This window comes from Pogoniulus pusillus, chromosome 41 (genome assembly GCF_015220805.1).
Source record: "Pogoniulus pusillus isolate bPogPus1 chromosome 41, bPogPus1.pri, whole genome shotgun sequence".
In the NCBI taxonomy this organism is placed as follows: Eukaryota; Metazoa; Chordata; class Aves; order Piciformes; family Lybiidae; genus Pogoniulus; species Pogoniulus pusillus.
In genome coordinates, this window is record NC_087304.1 from 1,549,256 (window position 1) to 1,560,202 (window position 10,947).

The following is a 10,947-nucleotide window of genomic DNA, read 5'->3' on the forward strand; positions in this document are numbered from 1 at the left end:
AGCGGCTGCAGCGGTGGCTGCGGCGGCCAGGGTGTCTCTTCTGGGATTGCTGTGTCCGGCGAGTCCGGGAAGGGCGGTAGCGGCAAGTCCTGGGAAGTCGGCAACGATCATCACGATTTGGACCGTTCCTTGGAAAAATGAACTCTGGGGTCCTCGGACGGGATCGCGGGTTCGGTTGATGATTTCGGCGCTTTGGCAGAAGCAATTTCTTTCTCAATCTGCATTGCAAGTAAATCACACAGTCCATGATACTGACCTTCTAGTCTTTTGTTCTCCCGTCTTGAGTTCTCTGACTCTCTCTTCAAGTAACTGATTTTCTCGTTTAAACTCTCTACTGTTTCCCTCATTTTAAGTTTGAGACTCTCGATAATATGTTTCATGTTATTAAATTCGTCCTGCGTTCGGATTGTGCACGCCGCGAGCATGATAAATTTTTCTTTATCTGTGTCTTGCAAATCCCTGCATAATTTGATCACATTATTTGCCAATTTCTCTATAATTTGCTCCGGGCTAGCCAAATCTTGCATAGCCTGTTTTAAATCTGTAAGGTTAACAATAGATGCCATTCTGTAAAATAATTCGTTCATTGCAAACCCTGCTCCGTCTGTCTGCGCCATTATGTTGCGGAGGAGTTTGTCTGGGTTTTGGGGGAATGAAATATGAGGCCGAATTTTAAAAGGGTTTAAATAATTTAGTATTATATACACCAGGAATCCTCCCTCCCCAAACTTATTTACAACTACCCCACACAAGTTCTTTGTATGCGGTTTCGAGATTATATTACAGAATGTCTATGTACAACAAATTGGGAATTTAGCAAAGGTTTGAAAGGATTTAGGAAGAGAGTCTGTGGCATGAAAGTGCCACTGGTAGGCTATTGAGAGATTATTCTGGCTTAGATCGAGTTTCTCAGTTACTCACTGGCCGGAGTCAGTTTGAAAGTCCCAAATATCGTGGATTGGAACAATTCAGGGGTTATTGGGGGGCACTGTCTGAGCTTCCACGGGTACAGGCCAAGCTGGGTGTTGGGGTCCGGAGGCTGGCGAGATGCAGATCGGGGCACTGACGAGTCGACTCTATAGCTTCTGTGCATCAGTGCCATTTTATTAGGGTAATGCAGTGTCTTGTATAGTGCTTAGAGGAGGTGTACCCAGCCAGACTGGGGCTGGCACAAGTAGACAATACAGATTGGCTCAAAGTTATGTGTAAGGCACAGATAGGTTATTCCTTATCAAAACAACCTGTGGTTCCACCCCAGGGGGCTGGCAGGGTCAGCCCTCAGCAGGTGTGCATGGGTAGCTCACAGTGCCTTCCAGCTCAAGGACTTTGTCCCATCACAAGGTCTCATGTTTACAGCTCATGCCCCACTGCGGGAGAAATTCTCCCACAGCTGGGAACGGCGGCTGGGACGGCAGCTGGCCAGGAGCGCCTTAGTCAGTTCCCTGGGCTGGTGCTATGGGCTGTAGTCATGCAGCGGCGGTGGTCCCCAAAAACGGCTAGAAGCTGCTAGTAGCAGATGGGTGGTCAGGCAGAGCAAGGTTTTGACCTCGCGATTGATGGTCCTTGGGCCACAATTCTGTCCAATGAGGGCTTGGCAACAGGCCAAAACATACCAAATAAGGTGGCCTGTGCAACTCTCCACCACACAGCTGCAGTTTCCTGCTCGTGAGCTCAGCAAAGGGGTGAGCAGCTCAGCAGTGCAGCAGCACAGAGCCCTCTCAGCACAGGAGTTAGCCACTGGGTCATGCAGGTTGTCCTGCGCTGTAAGACTCAAACCCAGGAGCAACGACCAAACAGCCTGCTGTTGGGGTTCTGCTGCTGGGGTTCCGCTGCTGGGGGTTCTGCTGCTGGGGTTCTGCTGCTGGGGGTTCTGCTGCTGGGGTTCTGCTGCTGGGGTTCTGCTGCTGGGGGTCCGCTGCTGGCTGTAGTACCCCTCGGGAAGCCCTTTTCTTCAGTCTCACTGATTTCATAGAATCAAGCAGGTTGGAAGAGAGCTCCAAGCTCCTCCAGCCCAACCTAGCACCCAGCCCTGGCCAATCACCAGACCATGGCACTCAGTGCCCCAGCCAGGCTTGGCTTCAACACCTCCAGCCACAGCCATTCTACCACCTCCCTGGGCAGCCCATTCCAATGCCAATCACTCTCTCTGGCAACAACTTCCTCCTAACATCCAGCCTCAACCTGCCCTGGCACAGCTTCAGCCTGGGTCCCCTTCTTCTGCCCGTGACTGCCTGGCAGTAGAGCCCAACCCCACCTGGCTACAGCCTCCCTGCAGGCAGCTGCAGGCAGCAATCAGCTCTGCCTCGAGCCTCCTCTTCTGCAGGCTGCACCCCCCCCAGCTCCCTCAGCCTCTCCTCACAGGGCTGTGCTCCAGGCGCCTCCCCAGCCTTGCTGCCCTTCTCCAAACACCTTCCAGCACCTCAGTTTCTCTCTTGAACGGAGGGGCCCAGAACTGGACACAGGACTCAAGCTGTGGCCTGAGCAGTGCTGAGCACAGGGGCACAAGAACCTCCCTTGTCCTGCTGCCCACACTGCTCCTGAGCCAGCCCAAGATGCCATTGGCTCTGCTGCCCACCTGGGCACACTGCTGTCTCCTCTTCAGCTACTATCAACCAAGTGCTGGTTTTAAATAAATTCTTAACATTTTCTTTCTACATTTCACCCACACTGCTCTGGCAGGATGTTGCCCCAGCCCAAGCACAGCCCTAAAGCAGTGAGTGTTTACTGTGCACAGTTCAGATCTCTTTTAGTAAATTCACTCTTGACACAGCTTGAGAGAGGGCAAATAGTGCCAGGGCATAGGCAAACTCCCTAGGGATCAAAAAACCTGCTTGAAATGGCTGAGAGTGCCTGAACCATGGCTGATAGCAGTGCTGCCAGGCCTGTGTGATGCTAAAATAGAGCCCACTTTTACCAAGGTAGTCCAGGCAAGTGAGGAGAGAGACCTCAGGTGTACGCAGTTCAGAGGCAGCACATTCAGCACCCTAGGAGACACTGGGGACTCAGCCCAAGTGCCAAACACTGGTTGCTATAGAGATATTGGTTCTCTTCAAACACAGATGGATCGCTCCAGGATGCAGGAAAGTTTGAGTGCATCTCAGCACAGTCAACCATCTCCTACTGTTCCTGTCAAAGCAGACGAAAATTTCCCCTGTTCTCCTTCAAAAAATAAGGGAGCAAGCCAGATTTCTGGAGAGGGCCACCACAGACCACTGCTCACTGCCATTATTCATCTGCCCTGCAAGAAGCAGTGTCTACTGAGGGAGTCCAGAGAGCAGTAGAAAGATGCTTCCTCCCCACTCCCAGCCCTCCACCTTGGAGCTCATTTTTTTTCAGGTAAATAAGCTGCTGAACACATCAAGCATTCTCTCTGCTACAGTCTGCAAGGTTGGTGCAATCCCAAGCACAGCTCCAGGCTGGGTGGGGAATGGCTGAGAGCAGCACTGAGGAACAGGACCTGGGGGTCTGGGCTGAGGAAAAGCTCAACAGGAGCCTGCAGTGTGAGTGCAGCCCAGACAGCAACCCTGTGCTGAGCTGCAGCAAGAGCAGTGTGGGCAGCAGGGCAAGGGAGGGGATTCTGCCCCTTGGCTCTGCTCTCCTCAGACCCCACCTGCAGTCTGGGGTGCAGTTCTGGAGCCCCCAACACAAGAAGGACATGGAAGTGTTGGAGCCAGTCCCGAGGAGGCCACCAAGATGCTGAGAGGGCTGCAGCAGCTCTGCTGTGAGGACAGGCTGAGAGAGTTGGGGCTCTGCAGCCTGGAGAAGGCTTGGAGGAGACCTTGGAATGGCCTTGCAGGATCTGAAGGGGGCTGCAGGAGGGCTGGGGAGGGACTATTGAGAAGGTCTGGTAATGAGAGGAGGAGAAGGAATGGGTTTGAAGTGGCAGAGGGGAGATTTAAACTAGATGTTAGGAACGGGTTCTTTGCAGTGAGGGTGGTGAGACACTGGCACGAGGTTGCACATTCTGAGATTTTGTGCTCCACAGCCTCCCTGGGGGTGTTCAAGGCCAGGCTGGATGAGGCCTTGAGTGACCTGTTCTAGTGGGAGGTGTCCCTGCCTATGGCAGGAGGTTGGAACTGGCTGAGCTTTGAGGTCCCTTCCAACATAACCCATTCTGTGATTCTATGATTATGATGTGGAGAGCCTACTATGCTTAGCAGAGAAGTTGTCAGCTCACACTTCATTTGAAAGTGAAGATGCCAATAAACTGCTGCTGCATTTCCTGTGTAGCTTTCTTCCATCACACCCAGTTTGCAGTGAGAACATGTCAGATATGGCAGAATTCTGCACTAGCCCAGGAACCAATGGCATCTGCTGTGAAGCCAAGTTAAGCCTTTGGCTCTCCTGTGCAGAAGCAGCTCAGAGCAGCTCAACTTCTGCCTGCACACAAGACAGAGATGCTCGAAGGCTTTCTCAAAGCACCAGGCAAACAGACATCTGACTCCCATCCAGCACTGTAACAGCAAGGAATATTTGTGAAGAACTTCTCTTCTTGGATAATATCCAAGTATTTCCCACTTCCTCTGCCTCCTGGGACTCAGTTGCCAGACTGAGCTCCTACAGCAGTAACTGGCAGTGGGTAGCAATGACTCAGATTTTCAGGAATTGCAGAGCTCAGTTTCCCTTTCTTGTGAAATTCTTTTGCTTAGACAAGCTCTTGCTTCCCCAGAAAGTGCTTTTCAAAGACAGAAAGTGCTGCAGCATCTCCTCCAGCAGGATGTAACATGATGAATACCCCATTTGGACAGTGAGGTGTTCCCAGCTGCGGCAGACAGAGTGGTCAGCACCAACAGAAACTGTCAGCTGCAATTTCTGGAAGGAATGGATTGAGAACTGCAGACAATCTGGCAGCAGTGGGCAGATAAGGACACAGCTACTGCCACGATTTTACCTACACCACCTGGCCAAGCCGGGGAAGACCTCATGAGGAACAGTTTTGAGACGAAGAATGTGACACAACTGGGATCCACCAAAGACTCAAATGCCTTGCTCTGGTAGAGTCTCTGTAGCTGAGGTTTCTGCTTTGCCAACAGACATTTTGTCTACTTGATCTGAGCAGTTCACCACATGCCCAGTGCAAGAACCCTTTTAGCTATCTGGATTCCTCTGCAGCTTTAAAGGCAACTAGAGAAGAGGGTATACAGTGCCAATCCTTTGTCTCCTCAGAATACCCACTCCTCCCTCCAGACAAACCCTGCCACACCATTACATCTGCCCATGTTTTACACCATCTCTTTCCTCACATTATTCCAGTGCCTGGCCAGATGAGGCCAGGTCAGTTCATCATACACTATACATCACACAAAATACAACTATGCCAGCTCTGACAGGCCCACCAGTCATGTTCTAAAGGCTTTTCTGGTTTTGCCTCTTAGTATAATACCCACAGAAGCTTTGGCCAGGCTTCTTTTCTTTGTGCCTTTCCCCCCAGGTAATCAGAGAGCTGTGCCAACAGTGTCTGAGCAGTTTCTGTTCCTATCCTGCTGTCCCTCTGCACCACGGATTTCTCCAGCTACCTTGTGGGCCCCTACACATCCTGCTCACCAGATTCATCAGAGGGAGGCTTGGTCTAGCCCACGAATGCCTCTAATGATCCATCTGTTATGATGGGCTCCAAAACACCAGAACAAACAAATAGTGCAAGGAGGAGAGAACTCTATCTCTGCAGGAACAGTTTTGCCTGGGAGCTTACAGAAAGGCAGACAAAGAGCCCTTGCCTTCGGGCTCAGTTATGCACCAGCCCCACTCACAACTGCTCCAACAAATGAGGCTAAAGTGGGTCATTTTGTCGTCAGGACAACAAAGGCACAGCTGACCTAGATATGTCTGAGGGAACCTAATGTTGCTCTTGGCACAGACTACGAGGTTCAGACAGGGCAGGGGTGTTCCAGCCGGGAAAACACAGCACATTAACAATCTCTACATGTCTCTTGTCTGTGGTATCAAACCCAGGCTCTCCTCTTTGTGGATGATGGCAGGTGGCACAGTGACAGCACTGGGTTCTGATCACTGGCTGCTGGTGGCAGGTTCCAAGGATGGCTCAATGCTTGTCTGGAACATGGAAGGTTTCAAGATGCTGCATGCTTTTCCCGGGCACTCTAGTGAACCTTCTCCACTTTTTATGTTTGGGAAGCTCTTTTCATGTTTGAGAAGAGCTCTGACACCTCAACAGTGCTTGTGCTGTAGGCACACAGACCCCTCCCAGCTGCCAGCACCCTCCTGATGCTGACAGCACTGAGAATCCCTAGCTTTGGGAATCCTTCTTATTTCACAGCTGAGAAGAGGTGCATCGATGTGTTTGGAAAAGGAGCCTGTGCTGTTTCAGCTGCCACAGATCACAGGGCACAACTGGAACCTGATTTCTGGCAGATCAAGGTTTATTATCCAGGACACACACACTGATGAACAGCCCTCACATGTGGATTAAGAGCATTGGTTGTCCATTCTTCCTCAGACACAAAGGTTGAACCCTTAAAGTGTGCTGAAAGAACAGGAACTTTAGAAATATCAGCCACAACCACAAAGGCTGTAGACAGAAAAGCAGTCTCAGTCCTAACTACTCCTATCCCTGCTGCCACCTCTTTCCTTGGCACCCAGAGACTGCAGAACTCCTCTTCCAGATTTTTGAGGAGGCACCAGACGTGTTCTGCAGTACTCAGCCCAAGCTCTGGGATTATGGCTCTCTGCAGGAGGAACACTGAGCCTGGGAAACAGCACTACTGAGATCCAAATGTCAGCTGTCAGAGCTACAGGTAGAAACCTCAACACCCACTCTTCTGATCCAGAAGCAAGGGAAGAGGACACTGGGATCTAGCAAGGGATCTTTTTTCTAGAATAGGTTGTTATTATGACAGCAGAAATGTGACTAATACACAAATTACTTCACAAAGAGGCCAATGATGAGCCTCATCCAAGGGAAGACATTCACATAGTGATCTCCTCCTCTTTTACAGGTGAAGTGCACACACTGGATACCTCTGCCCCAGCAAGTTGCCTGGGAACAGCTGAGCAAAATCAGCTCTTTTCTGCTGTCCTCGTCTCTATCCTGAAAGACAGGCAGGATGTAGCACATGTCCCACCTCCAGAGGCACAGAAACCAGTCAACACCACAGCAATCAACCAGCAGGAGAAGCAGCTTGCCATAGCATATGATGATTTTGGCCTTGTGCAGACCCATGTCAGTGACTGACAGGCCCACCTGAACTTTAAAACAGCCCTCTGGATCGCTGATCTCCAGCGTGGCTGCTCTTGCAGATTACAGAGTCCTCTAGGCATGACTAGTGGAGACTTACTCCTCTACGACTGCCCTCAGGCACAAGTGTTTCCTTTGCAAGGTCACAGAAGGCAAATCTCCTGTTCAAAAAACAGCCACAGTAAGCAGCAGGCACTGCTGAAGATTCCCTGCAGTGCCTCTGGGACTTGGAGTTCCATCAGCAGGAACACAAGATGTGCTCTTCTAAGGTCTGACAGCAATGAAACAATGTCAACTGTTGATTTTGCCCTGAGCTGACAGGGAGAATCCAACTGACAGCATTCCCAGCTCTGACAGGGAATACCTAAATCATGACAGGCAGCACTGTTATTCTCAGCATCTAGGTGTGGGTTTATAGCATACTTACATCTAGATACACGATTAAGGTGTTGATGTTAAGTGAAAGAGTGCTGCTAACACCACTCTGAAACTGAACTCCTGGGAGTTATCTACAGCTTATTACTGCTCATTTTGCTATTGTTAAGCCAGACACAAATCAGTGAAGAGAATGAGACTTCACAAGTTAATGACAGCAGCAGAAGGCATAAATTAGGCCAGGTCAGGAGAAGGGAGTAGAGGAAAAAAAACCAAGTGATGAAGGAGGCTGGATCAATGCTGTTGCTCTTTTACCTGACAACATGGCACAGACACATCTGAGCTACTCAGTATCACAGTACCACAGTATCACCACGGTTGGAAGAGACCTCATAGATCGAGTCCAATCCTTTATCACAGAGCTCAAGGCTAGATCATGGCACCAAGTGCCACGTCCAGTCCTGCCTTGAACAGCTCCAGAGACGGCAACTCCACCACCTCCCCGGGCAGCCCATTCCAGTGGCCAATGACTCTCTCAGTGAAGAACTTTCTCCTCACCTCCAGCCTAAATTTCCCCTGGAGTAGCTTGAGGCTGTGTCCTCTTGTTCTGGTGCTGGCCACCTGAGAGGAGAGCAACCTCCTCCTGGCCACAACCACCCTTCAGGTAGTTGTAGACAGCAATAAGGTCACCCCTGAGCCTCCTCTTCTCCAGGCTAAGCAATCCCAGCTCCCTCAGCCTCTCCTCGTAGGGCTCAAGGCCTCTCCCCAGCCTCGTCGTCCTTCTCTGGACACATTCAAGCATCTCAATGTCCCTCCTAAACTGGTGCAATAATGAGCTCTGGTGCAGCTCTCTCTGCTGCACAGCTACAGTCAGTGCTTCACAGGCACAGGGCTTTATCCTGTGCTACCTCCCACCCTCCGTGCAGGATCACCCTTGTGAATGTCACCTCTACTCTGACACACTGAATAAACACTGAATACTCTCAGACATCCTCACTTCAAGCAGTATCTACCAGCATCCACATCTGTTCCCAGGCCACATCTGCCCTGAAAGGCCTTTGCTGTGCTTGCTTCTCAAAAGATGATAAGTACTGCTATGAGGACAGGCTGAGTGTTGGGGGTCTGCAGCCTGGAGAAGAGAAGGCTTTGAGAAGGCCTTGGAGTGGCCTTCCAGAATCTGAAGAGGGCCTAAAAGAGGGCTGGGGAGGGGCTATTGACAAGGTCTTGTAATGACAGGATCAGGAGGAATGGGTTTACACTGGCAGAAAGGAGACTGAAATCGGATGTTAGGAAGAAGGTGTTTGCAGTGAGGGTGGTGAGACACAGGCACAGGTTGCCCAAGGAAGTTGTGGAGCACAGAATCACTGACTGATTGATCACAGTTAGTGATTCTCTGCTCCACAACCTCCCTGGAGGTGTTCAAGGCCAGGTTGAACTGGGCCTTGAGCAACCTATCCTAGTAGGAGATGACCCTGCCTATGGTGGGTGGTTGGAACTGGATGATCTTTGAGGTCCCTTCCAACCTAAACCATTCTATGATTCTACTTGTACACTAGGTCACTGGATCGGTCTGTTACAGTCTGGGATGTTGCAATACTAGCCACAACGAGGCTGCACTCCTGCTGTACTAAACAGGCTCAGAGCATCCTTTGTGTTGTAAGAAGGGAAATGTTGCAGAGCAGCAGTTCGTGCAAGCATCCGCAGAGAGGCCAGAATCTCAGCTCCAGGGGCAGCACATGAGCACTGTGGCCAGAAGCTGCAATTGCAAGAGTATAGAGTTGGGGCATTCCAGCACGTAGCAGAGAGAAAAGAGTCCAGATTCAAAGATCAGCAGCGAGCTTCAGGGCAAAACAAGAAAGTTTTCTTTTATGCAAATCTCATCTAATGAGAGACAAGTAGCATGGGCGACCGAGCTGGTGAGGGGCCTGTGAGGAGAGGCTGAGGGAGCTGGGAGTGTGCAGCCTGGAGGATGCTCAAGGCAGACCTCATTGCTGTCTACATCTACCTGAAGAGAGGCTGTAGCCAGGTGGGGTTGGCCTGTGCTGCCAGGCAAGCAACAACAGAACAAGGGACACAGCCTGAAGCTGTGCCAGGGCAGGTCTAGGCTGGATGTTAGGAGGAAGTTGTTGGCAGAGAGAGTGATTGGCATTGGAATGGGCTGCCCAGGGAGGTGGTGGAGTCATCCCTGGAGGTGTTCAAGGGAAGACTGGCTGGGGCACTTAGTGCCATGGTCTGGTTGAATGGATGGGGCACTTAGTGAGCAAGTCTTCCAAATTAGTTGGTTCTGTGGCTTGTTTCCACCCTTCTCACTCTCTCCGGTGCTACAGGATTACCAACTGCTGACAAAGGACCACCTGAGGGAACTGGGCTAAGTCCAAGCCTGCTGCACAGTAAAGGCTTTATTCTGGGTTTGGTTACCACGGGTGCCTTGCTGGCTGCAGAGCCTGTACACACCACGGCTACCAGCATTGCACCAGCTGCAGAGAGATCTGCTGCAAACAACTTCAGCTGATGATAATTCATGAGAAGTTCCACTGCCCTGAGTCCAGCCCTCCTCGGTGTAACTCACTCCGGATCATGGTGGAAATACACACAATAAAATCCAGACAGAAAAGTGGGGAAAACTCAAGCAACTCCACAGGCAAGGAAACTCTTCTGGGAGCCCAATCCATACCACTAAGCTCTCTCGCATCTCTCCAGTGGTGTGGCAACAAAGACGAACAAGATAAAGCAGCATAAACACCCAGGACTGAGCCTGTGGGTTTCTCTTTGTGACCTTTTGCCTCAGCATCTCAGAATTACAATGTTAAACACTGCTGAAAATTCCCTGCCTCAGTCTCCCGATACCTCGGCCCAGCACCGGCACCGCCGCACACCGCAGTAACAACCAGAAGGAAATGCAACCTCCGACCCCGCCGCCGGCCCGCACCGCCCCGCACATCCCCGCCGGCCCCACCGGCCCGCACCGTCCCGCCCCGCACAACCCCAGCCCTAACCTCGTTTTTCACTTCACTGCATCAGAGCAGATTTAGAGCTCAGCGCAGCCGGCGGGCGCTCAGCACTGCGGTCTTTCCGCACCCACCTAGGCTGCTCCCTTCCCGCCAGGGCCCCGACCGAGGCACAGGGCGTCTGAGCTGCCGCTATGGGCTCAGGGCCTCGGCTCCAGCCCCGCTCCCACCGAGCCTCCCTGCCCGGTGCCGCATCCCCTCAAGCGCTCCCCTCCCGCCCCCTCCCCTCCAGGCCGCTCACCGGGGGCCGGACCCGCCGAGCCGACGGCCGCGGCTCCCGCCACGGCGCTCGAACGCCGGAAGCGGCCGGGCCGCGGGGCGGTACCGGTAGCGGCGGCCGCGCAGGCTCCGCTTGGGCCGGGCCGGGCCGCG

At 52.0% G+C, this 10,947-nt stretch overlaps 1 long non-coding RNA gene across 1 annotated transcript; it reads right to left on the reverse strand.

The window, feature by feature from the left end:
- Window positions 1-670: 670 nt before the first annotated feature.
- Window positions 671-10,895, reverse strand: LOC135192276 (uncharacterized). Its single transcript, XR_010308956.1, has 2 exons — window positions 10,817-10,895; window positions 671-1,960 (listed from the first exon to the last, which is right to left on the reverse strand). It is a non-coding gene; the product is annotated as an uncharacterized LOC135192276 (long non-coding RNA).
- Window positions 10,896-10,947: the final 52 nt, after the last annotated feature.